This window comes from Lynx rufus, unplaced genomic scaffold (genome assembly GCF_022079265.1).
Source record: "Lynx rufus isolate CCGP_SWC_20201006 ecotype Redwood Valley unplaced genomic scaffold, mLynRuf1.p SCAF_19, whole genome shotgun sequence".
NCBI lineage: Eukaryota > Metazoa > Chordata > Mammalia > Carnivora > Felidae > Lynx > Lynx rufus.
The window spans coordinates 24,259,281-24,267,740 of record NW_025814833.1 but is presented as its reverse complement, the minus strand read 5'-3'; positions in this window follow the sequence as shown (position 1 = coordinate 24,267,740).

Here is an 8,460-nt window from a genome sequence, read left to right as displayed (position 1 = left end):
TGATAACAAAAAAAAAGAAAGATATTCTTCAGAGATCCATTTATGTGCCAGAAAACCAAAACTATTGGAATATCTGTAGCACATTATATTATCTTAGGATTTTGCTTTATGTTAGAGAAGAGTGAGGTGGATGTGTTTAGAAGGGAGTTGCTCTTATGTGGATCTTGAGAAACTTAACAGAAGACCATGGAGGAGGGGAAGGGAAAAAAAGTTACAGAGGGAGAGAGCCAAACCATAAGAGACTCTTAAAAACTGAGAATAATCTGAGGGTTGATGGGGGGGTGGAAGGGAGGGGAAAGTGGGTGCTGGGCATTGAGGAGGGCACCTGTTGGGAGGAGCACTGGGGGTTGTATGGAAACCAATTTGACAATAAATTTCATACCAAAAAAAAGAAGGGAGTTGCTAATTTCATCCCCATGTATCTAGGTAAGTATTAAAAATATGTATTTCTATAAGTCAAACTCCCAGAATTTGATTAAATCTCTCCTGGGTGGTTTCATACCAGCTCTCCACAGACAAAACCAAATCAAAGAATTAGGACAAGTATTCCCCCTGCATTTCATATAAATGAGCCATTTCATTTTGGCTCTGGAAACCAAGCCTCTTTAATGTATCCTCATGTGTACAAGCATAATTCTGGAAAAGAAAGGCAACTAATGATTAAAATAAAAATTTTCATCCCATGAATTTACTGTTTATGTGCCCCGATGCCAAGAATGAAGGGTTCAATGATCAAGATTCCATAATCATAAAAGTCCTATTCCATTAATGCAGGGATTCCTATCCTGGAGTCCATAAACTCCTATAGGGTCCATAGTAGACTTCAGGAAGACTTTGAGCTTCTCAAAATTGTGTACTAACTTGTGTGGGGGTGGGAAATTAGGGCTTATATATATTCTTTTGGGAGGGGGGCCCATGGCTTTCATCAGACTCCGCATGATATTTAGAACTCTCAGCAAAATGGCTAGTGTAATGGTATTTACCACTAGACTATACTAGTCCTTTCCTACCCCCCAAATTACTTCTTCTTACACTTACTTAACACAGTCCATATATTCTCTCCAGGTATCAGTATACTCAGGAAAAATAACAAAAGCATGTTTTAATACTTATTATATGCCAAACACTATGGTGTTTTTAATACAGTATCATATTTAATGCTAACCATAAAATCCAGTACCCTACTGCCTAGTGCAGAATGAAGCAATATGGTTAGTGGTTAGAAGTACAGGTTCAGGAGCCAGACTAACATTTTACAAAAGATGAAGAAACTGATGCTCAGAGAGGTCAGATAACTTTCCCAAGGTCACACAGGTAGTAAGTGAAGTCATATGATATTTGAAACATGAGCCTAAGATTATCTGACTCCGGAGGCTGTGCTCTTATATACAAAAAAAGTCCTTTAAAATATTTTGATGCAATGTTAAAACAATCAGTCATCAACGTTTATACTATTTTAATGTGGCAGAGAGAAGGTATAAATACCTAGCTTCATTTTCCCTTTCCTGTGACATTTGCCCTTTCCTTCGTCCTTCTCCAGGTGACAGAGCCTCACGTGGAGTAATTTGTGCTAACATAAGCATAATGAGACAGAGCCTAGGCACTATGCATATATAAGCCAAACAATGCACAAAACTTCCAATCAACTAAGCCATTCATGCCAGATTTATGAAGAGAAAAGAAAAGGGCAGAAGACGTGACCAAAATACACTCACTGAGAAGCACTTTTTGTCCACCCCCACCCCTACTTTATTGCCTTGTTAAACAAGAATTATGGCATAAAGCACATGGCTTATATCGCAAGCAGGTCACATGTGGTGCTGGTGACCTGCAGCTCTTATCTACCCCTAGCAGATTCCCTTACAGCCCTCTTTTGTCTCTACATACTTTCCTGAATATAAACGTGCTTGCTAAGTGCTCTGTACCTTGTTTCCATTCTTTCCCTGCACTTGCCTTGGGTAGGGAACACACAGCATATTGGGACTAGACATGAGGATCCAGAGTGAAACAATAGTCTTCGTTTTAATAAAAAAGAGGGAGGGCTACTGTGCCTCTGTTGCAGATGGCATTAGGGAAGGAAGAGAAGTAGTCAGAATATTAAATTGCCTTTCTTTGTATGCCTGGTCAGATTTTCTATTCGAAATTCAGCAAGCTTTGAAAACACGTAGCTGCGCACCCTCCAGGCTTGGCAGCTCTTCCTTTTCTGTTGGGATGAGTGCCCTACCTCAGGGAATAGTTCCTTTAGATGTCAGCTACACACCTTGCCCAGACAAAGCTTCTAACAGCTTGACTTATTCCAAAGAACCCCCATAGCAACTGAGAGGCTATTAGCGTGGTTAGATGTCAGGTAGGCCTAGCTGCATTTGCAGAAAGGTAGAGAAATGGAGATGAGAGGAATATAGTTGCTAGAAGCTTTACAAATGGGGGAAAAAAGCCGCTGAGAATTTGTTGTAGGAGAATCTTAGGCTTTTTTCACCAAGGTGGCAAGAGGGTCTGCATTGAGACTAGCTTTTAGAGAATTCTTCAACTCCAGATTTTAGTGTCCCAAGAAAAGTATACTTCTTAGGAAAGATTGGAACCTTTCCAGTATGATACATGGGAATAGCATTATGAGATTGCCAACTTGAGGATGTCAGCATTATCACCACACACATTCACTCATTTGCACAATCCTTAAGCAAATATTACGAAAAAAATCTCACGTTTATCGAGCCTTGGGGACTTTTCAAGCACTTCCACAGAGCTCACTTTATCCAAAGCAAAACTTATTATCTGCATTCTACAAGCTAATGAATCAAAAATATTTATTGTGAACCTACTATATACATAGGCTCCACACACCATACTAGTGTAGAGGGCATAATGAAACAGTGGCTTTAGTGGTTAAGAGAACAGGTTTAGGAGTTAGTACCTGACTTTGAGTGCCCTCTCTGCCAATTACTGACTGTGTGACTTTGAAGATATGACTCAACCTCTCTCTGATTCAATCTCATCATCTGTAGAATGGAGATTATAACAATCTCACAGAGTTTTTATAAGTATTAAATGAGGAGATAATATATGCAAAATGCTTGGTACTGCACCCAGTACATATCGGGCTCAGACAGATATGAGAGGTGAGAAGCAGGTAGAATCTACTGAATTTGTCTACACATTAGATGTCAGTAGTAAAGGAGAAAATAAGAATGAGACCTAGATTTCTGAGTTGGGCAATTTGAATGTCATCCATGGAGATAAGGAGCCCATTAGGGTGGTGGATTGAGATGAGGTATTTAGTTTTGGACATGTTATGTTTGGGGAGAGATGTCTAATATATAACTTGATATTCATGTCTAAAGCTCAAGGGAAAGCTAGAGATGTGGATTCAGGCATCTCCAGCTACCAGATGGTAGTTGAAGCCAAGGGTTTGAATAAACTCACTCAAAGAGAGTTGGGGGGAATAAAAAAAATAAGTGAAATCCTGAGGAAGAATTATGTTTAAGGGGTGGGCTGAAATAGAGCTTGCACAGTATACTGAGGAATAATCAGAGAGGTAGGAGGAGAACCAAGAAAGAATGCCACCATGGAAACAAAATGTAAAGATAATTTCAAGAAAAGAATGGTCTTATTCACAATGGCCAAGATACACAAACAACCTAAGTGCTCATCAAAAGGTAAATGGATAAAGAAGATGTAGTAGAGGGGCGCCTGGGTGGTTCAGTTGGTTGAACGTCCGACTTCAGCTCAGGTCATGATCTCACAGTTTGTGAGTTCGGGCCCCGCGTCCGGCTCTGTGCTGACAGCTTGGAGCCTGCAGCCTGCTTCGAATTCTGTGCCTCCCTCTCTCTCTGCCCCTCTCCTGCTCATACTCTGCCTCTCTCTGCCTCTCAAAAATAAATAAGTGTTAAAAAAAAAGGTGTAGTAGATGCAGCGATACAGATAGAGATAGGTAGAGAGAGAGAGAGAGAGAGAGAGAGATGATATAGATTATGTCATAGAATATTATTCAGCCATGAGAAAGAAAGACGTCTTGCCATTTGTGACAACATGGATGGACCTTGAGAGCATTATGCTAAGTGAAATAAGTCAGATGGAGAAAGGCAAATACTATATGACATCACTTATATGTGACATCTAAAAATGTTTAACTCATAGAAACAGGGAGTGGAATGGTGGTTACCAGGGGCTGGGGGTGTGGAAAATACATATGTTTGTCAAATAGCACAAACTATCAGTTTATAAGGTGGATCCTGAGAAACTCAACAGAAGACCATGGGGAAGGGGATGAAAAAAAATGGTTAGAGAGGGAGGGAGCCAAAACATAAGAGACTCCTAAAAACTGAGAACAAACTGAGGGTTTATGGGGGGTGGGAGGGAGGGGAGGGTGGGTGATGGGTATTGAGGAGGGCACCTGTTTGGATGAGCACTGGGTGTTGTATGGAAACCAATTTGACAATAAATTTCATAATAAAAATTTTTTTAAATAAAAATAATTTAAAAAGATGAATACATTTTGGGGATCTAATGTACAGCATAGTGATTATAGTTGATAATACTGTACTATACACTTGAAAGTTGCTAAGAGAGTAGATACTCAATGTTACCACCACAAAAAAAGAAATAGTAATTATGTGACATGACGTGGGTGCTAGCTTACCCTATGGCTGTAATCATTTTGCAATATATATGTGTATCAATCAACAAGTTGTACACCTTAAACTTATACAACATTATATGGCAATTATATCTCAATTTTAAAAAGAAATAGTCATCACTGACAACTGCCAAAATAAATATAGTCAGGTGGGAACACATAGACCCTTAATTTTGACAAAAAGGAACTTATTGGAGCTTTTGACCTTAACTCAGAGGACTAATGGGGAGTAGGGGTGGGTAAAGAAGAAGCCCTATGGTTACAGATTAAAGAGAAAGTGGAAAGTAAGAAATGAATATAGTGAATGTGGGCCATTCTCTGGACAAGCTTGCATGAAAAGTAAAGAATATATATGGGGGTAGTAAAGAGATAGAGGCATCCAGAATTAAGGAAGTTTTTTTCATTTTGGTTTTTGTTATTTATTTTTTCAGATTGTATATCTCTAAATTTGCTAAATAAATATCCCATGGAGAGGGTGTGATTTATTTTTTTAAGTTTATTATTTGTTTTGAAAGAGAGAAAGAGCTGGGGAAGAGTAGAGAGAGAATCCCAATAAGACTCCACGCTGTTAGTGCAGAGTCCAACATGGGGCTTAATCCCATGAACCATGAGATCATAACCTGAGCTGAAATCAAGAGTCAGATGCTTGGCTGACTGATCCACCCAGGCACCCTGGAGAGGGTGTGATTTAATGCACAGGAGTTAGAAACAATAGTACAGCAAATAAGTTTCCTGAAATTGCTGGTGGGAAGAATGGAGCAATGGCTCTGATGGTACCCAAAGCAAAGTGGGAGGGACTGGTATTAACAGACCAGTCTTTTCTGATAATAAGAAGGAAGCAAATTTGCACAGATGTAAATGCATGTAGATGTAAATAGATTGCTAGGTTTACAGCAAGGAATTGAGGGAGTTCCTGTCCAGTGGCTTTGTTATATATCCTATGAATCAAGATTATATTCTGAGATTAAGGAGGGAGGTGATGGGCTAAAGGGTTTGAGAAGAGTTGAGAAGGTTTGAAAATAGTCCCTGAGAAGAATGGGAGGTGACACTACAGAAAAAGAGCAGGATGGATGAGCGGAACTTAGTACTAAAGGCCCCATTAAGGTTAGAAACATATTTGCCAAGAAAGAAAGAAAGAAAGAAAGAAAGAAAGAAACAAACAAACAAACAAACATAAAGTTGCATTGATCCTAATCTTAACAATTGTGTTATTTTTCTCTAGCAGTGTTTAGCAGCCTGGGGAGAAAAAGGGAGTTGTAATTTTACATTGATGAGGAGTTTGAATTTCACATGGTGAGCAAGCAGGTGGAATAATAAAAGCAAGAGTCAAGGGCTGACATAATGAGCCATAGTGTCTGTGTTACAGAGGGCGAAAGGGTGAATTTAGAAGAGAGATAATAATTAGGAAAAAATGAAGTTATTTCAACTATATCAAGGAATGGATATGGTCTGATTAGGAGAGTAAGAAGCTTGGGGGAATATATACTTGTGGACAGAGGGATGTCAGAGGATTAGGTATCAAAGATGAAATATGACAAGTTTCAAAATGTGGCCTTGGAAGTAAATGGCTAACGTAGAGTGGAGGGAAAATTAAAAAGGGATAGAGAAGGGAAAGACCAGGAGGTTGGATAGATATGATGGCACTTGAAGGGGCACCTGGGTGGCTCAGTTGGTTAAGTGTCTGACTCTTCATTTCGGCTCAGGTCATGATCTCTTTGTTCATGAGACTGAGTCCCGCCTATGGCACTGCACTGACAGTGCAGAGTCTACGTGGGATTATCTATTAATTAATTAATTAATTAATTAACTAATTAATTGATTGATTAATTTTTTAAAAAAGAAAAGAAACAAAATGATGGTACTTGTGTATAGATGAAGATAGTTATTTGGGTAGCAAATGTTTCACCAAATAAAAGGAAGTATTCAGGGAGGTAGAAAATGACAGAAGTAAGCAGTAATAGAGGATGGTGTACCTGGATGACACAAGCTTTAAAGAGGAAAAGTTTTCTACATAAGGGTAGAGAAAAAGTCAGTTGGAAGTGGCACTTGAGTCAAAGATAATACTGGCCTGTCCCCACTCCTACAGTTTGTGCCCATAGAAGAATAAGCAGCAAGTACTTAGAGTCACAGACTGCCCCCACACTAGGAGAGAGCCAGGACTCATTTGAGGGCTCCAGAAGGCACCTGTGGAAAATGTCAATAGAGCGGGCAGTAGGACAGTGAATTCAGAGTGAGGTTTGGTGTGCAGGAAGCAAAGGTGGTTTGAGAATGATCAGAAATGAGATTTTGGATAGGATGACCAGAGAGGTCAGCATTGGGGGAGATACCAAAGAAAAGCAGAGACAAGAAATCTAAGGGGATTGACCAATATCAAAGTTCTAAAGGAACTATGAGGAACATTTCCATGCCAACACAGACCCATGAACTGGGTGCCACGAAAGCTATGTGTCATCAGCTGTGTGCGCTCTCAACAGCATTCTGCAACTAAACTTCTTTGGCCCAGGATTTCAAAAGACCATGGGCTCAAGAGTCATAGTCTTGGGACTCTAATCTCATCTTTACTGTTTCTTAGCTGTGTGACTTCAAAGAAGTTAAATTACCTCCCTAAACTACCTCAATAAAATAAAGATAATAATAGTACTGATCTCACAGAGTTGTCAAAAAAGGATTAGAAGAGACGCTATGTGTGAAATGCCTGGTATGTGATAGGCATTCGGTAAATTTTAGCTATATTTGCAAATGTTGGTGAAAAGTAATCCAGGCCTCTGCACTAAGCACCAGACTTGTGTAGCCAACAGACTACTTTCCAATACCACTTGGATGTCTCATAGGCACCTTCAACTGCGTAACACTTTATTTATGGTCTTCCTCACTTTCCCTTTATTCAGTCTCTTTTGTCCTCTTATTCCATTCCCCATTTCAATGAATGACACTTCTACCCCTCCTATTCTCCAAATAAAAAAAAACTAGATATCATCCTTGATTCCTCCCTATGGAATAACTCTCTATATCAAACCCATCACCAAACCATGCCATTTTTCCCCACTAAATATCACTCAAATACATCCATCTCTCTCCATCTCCACTGCCACAACTTTACTCCAAAAGACTGAGAATAATTCTGCACTCTTCTCTTTTCCTAATACCCTATACCAATTATGAACAAGTTCCTTCAATTCTTTTTTTCAATTATTTTGTAAATCTTTAATAGTGATATATATCATACATGGAGAAAAGTATATAAAGCACATGTACAATTTAAAAAATAATTACAAAGGGAATACCCATTAACAACCAGCCAGATAAGGATCTTAGGATTAACACAACAATCTGCATAACTTGAGCCACAGAACTCAGCAGGTATGCAGTGAGAGGTAGACTGGGAGAGAGAAAAGCCACAGAAGATACGGAGCTGTTTCTGCGGAGAGAGGACAGAGAAAGGGGGGGAGAGTATGGCACATTAAGAGAGTACAGGAAAGTGCTCTCCCCAAAAGTAGCTGGAGAGAAAGAAAAAGAATGAAAACATTCACAAGGGACTAAACAAGAAATCTGTTCCCCAAAACCATTGATGGGGAGAAAGGAGAGGGTTTCAATACCATCAGGACTCTACAAACAGGGGAGCACATACTCAGAAATTCTGGAGCTCAATATCTGGCAGTGCTCTGGTGGGGAGGAAGGGTGAACCCTCAGGAGCAGGCAACGAGGTCTGAGGAGTCCTTGGACAGCATGAAGAGAAGTGGTTCCCCTGCCTAGAGGGCATTTGGTAGAGGCCATATGGCCTCCCCACAGGCAAAGGTCCCAGCAGACCCTGGAGAATGGCCATGTTT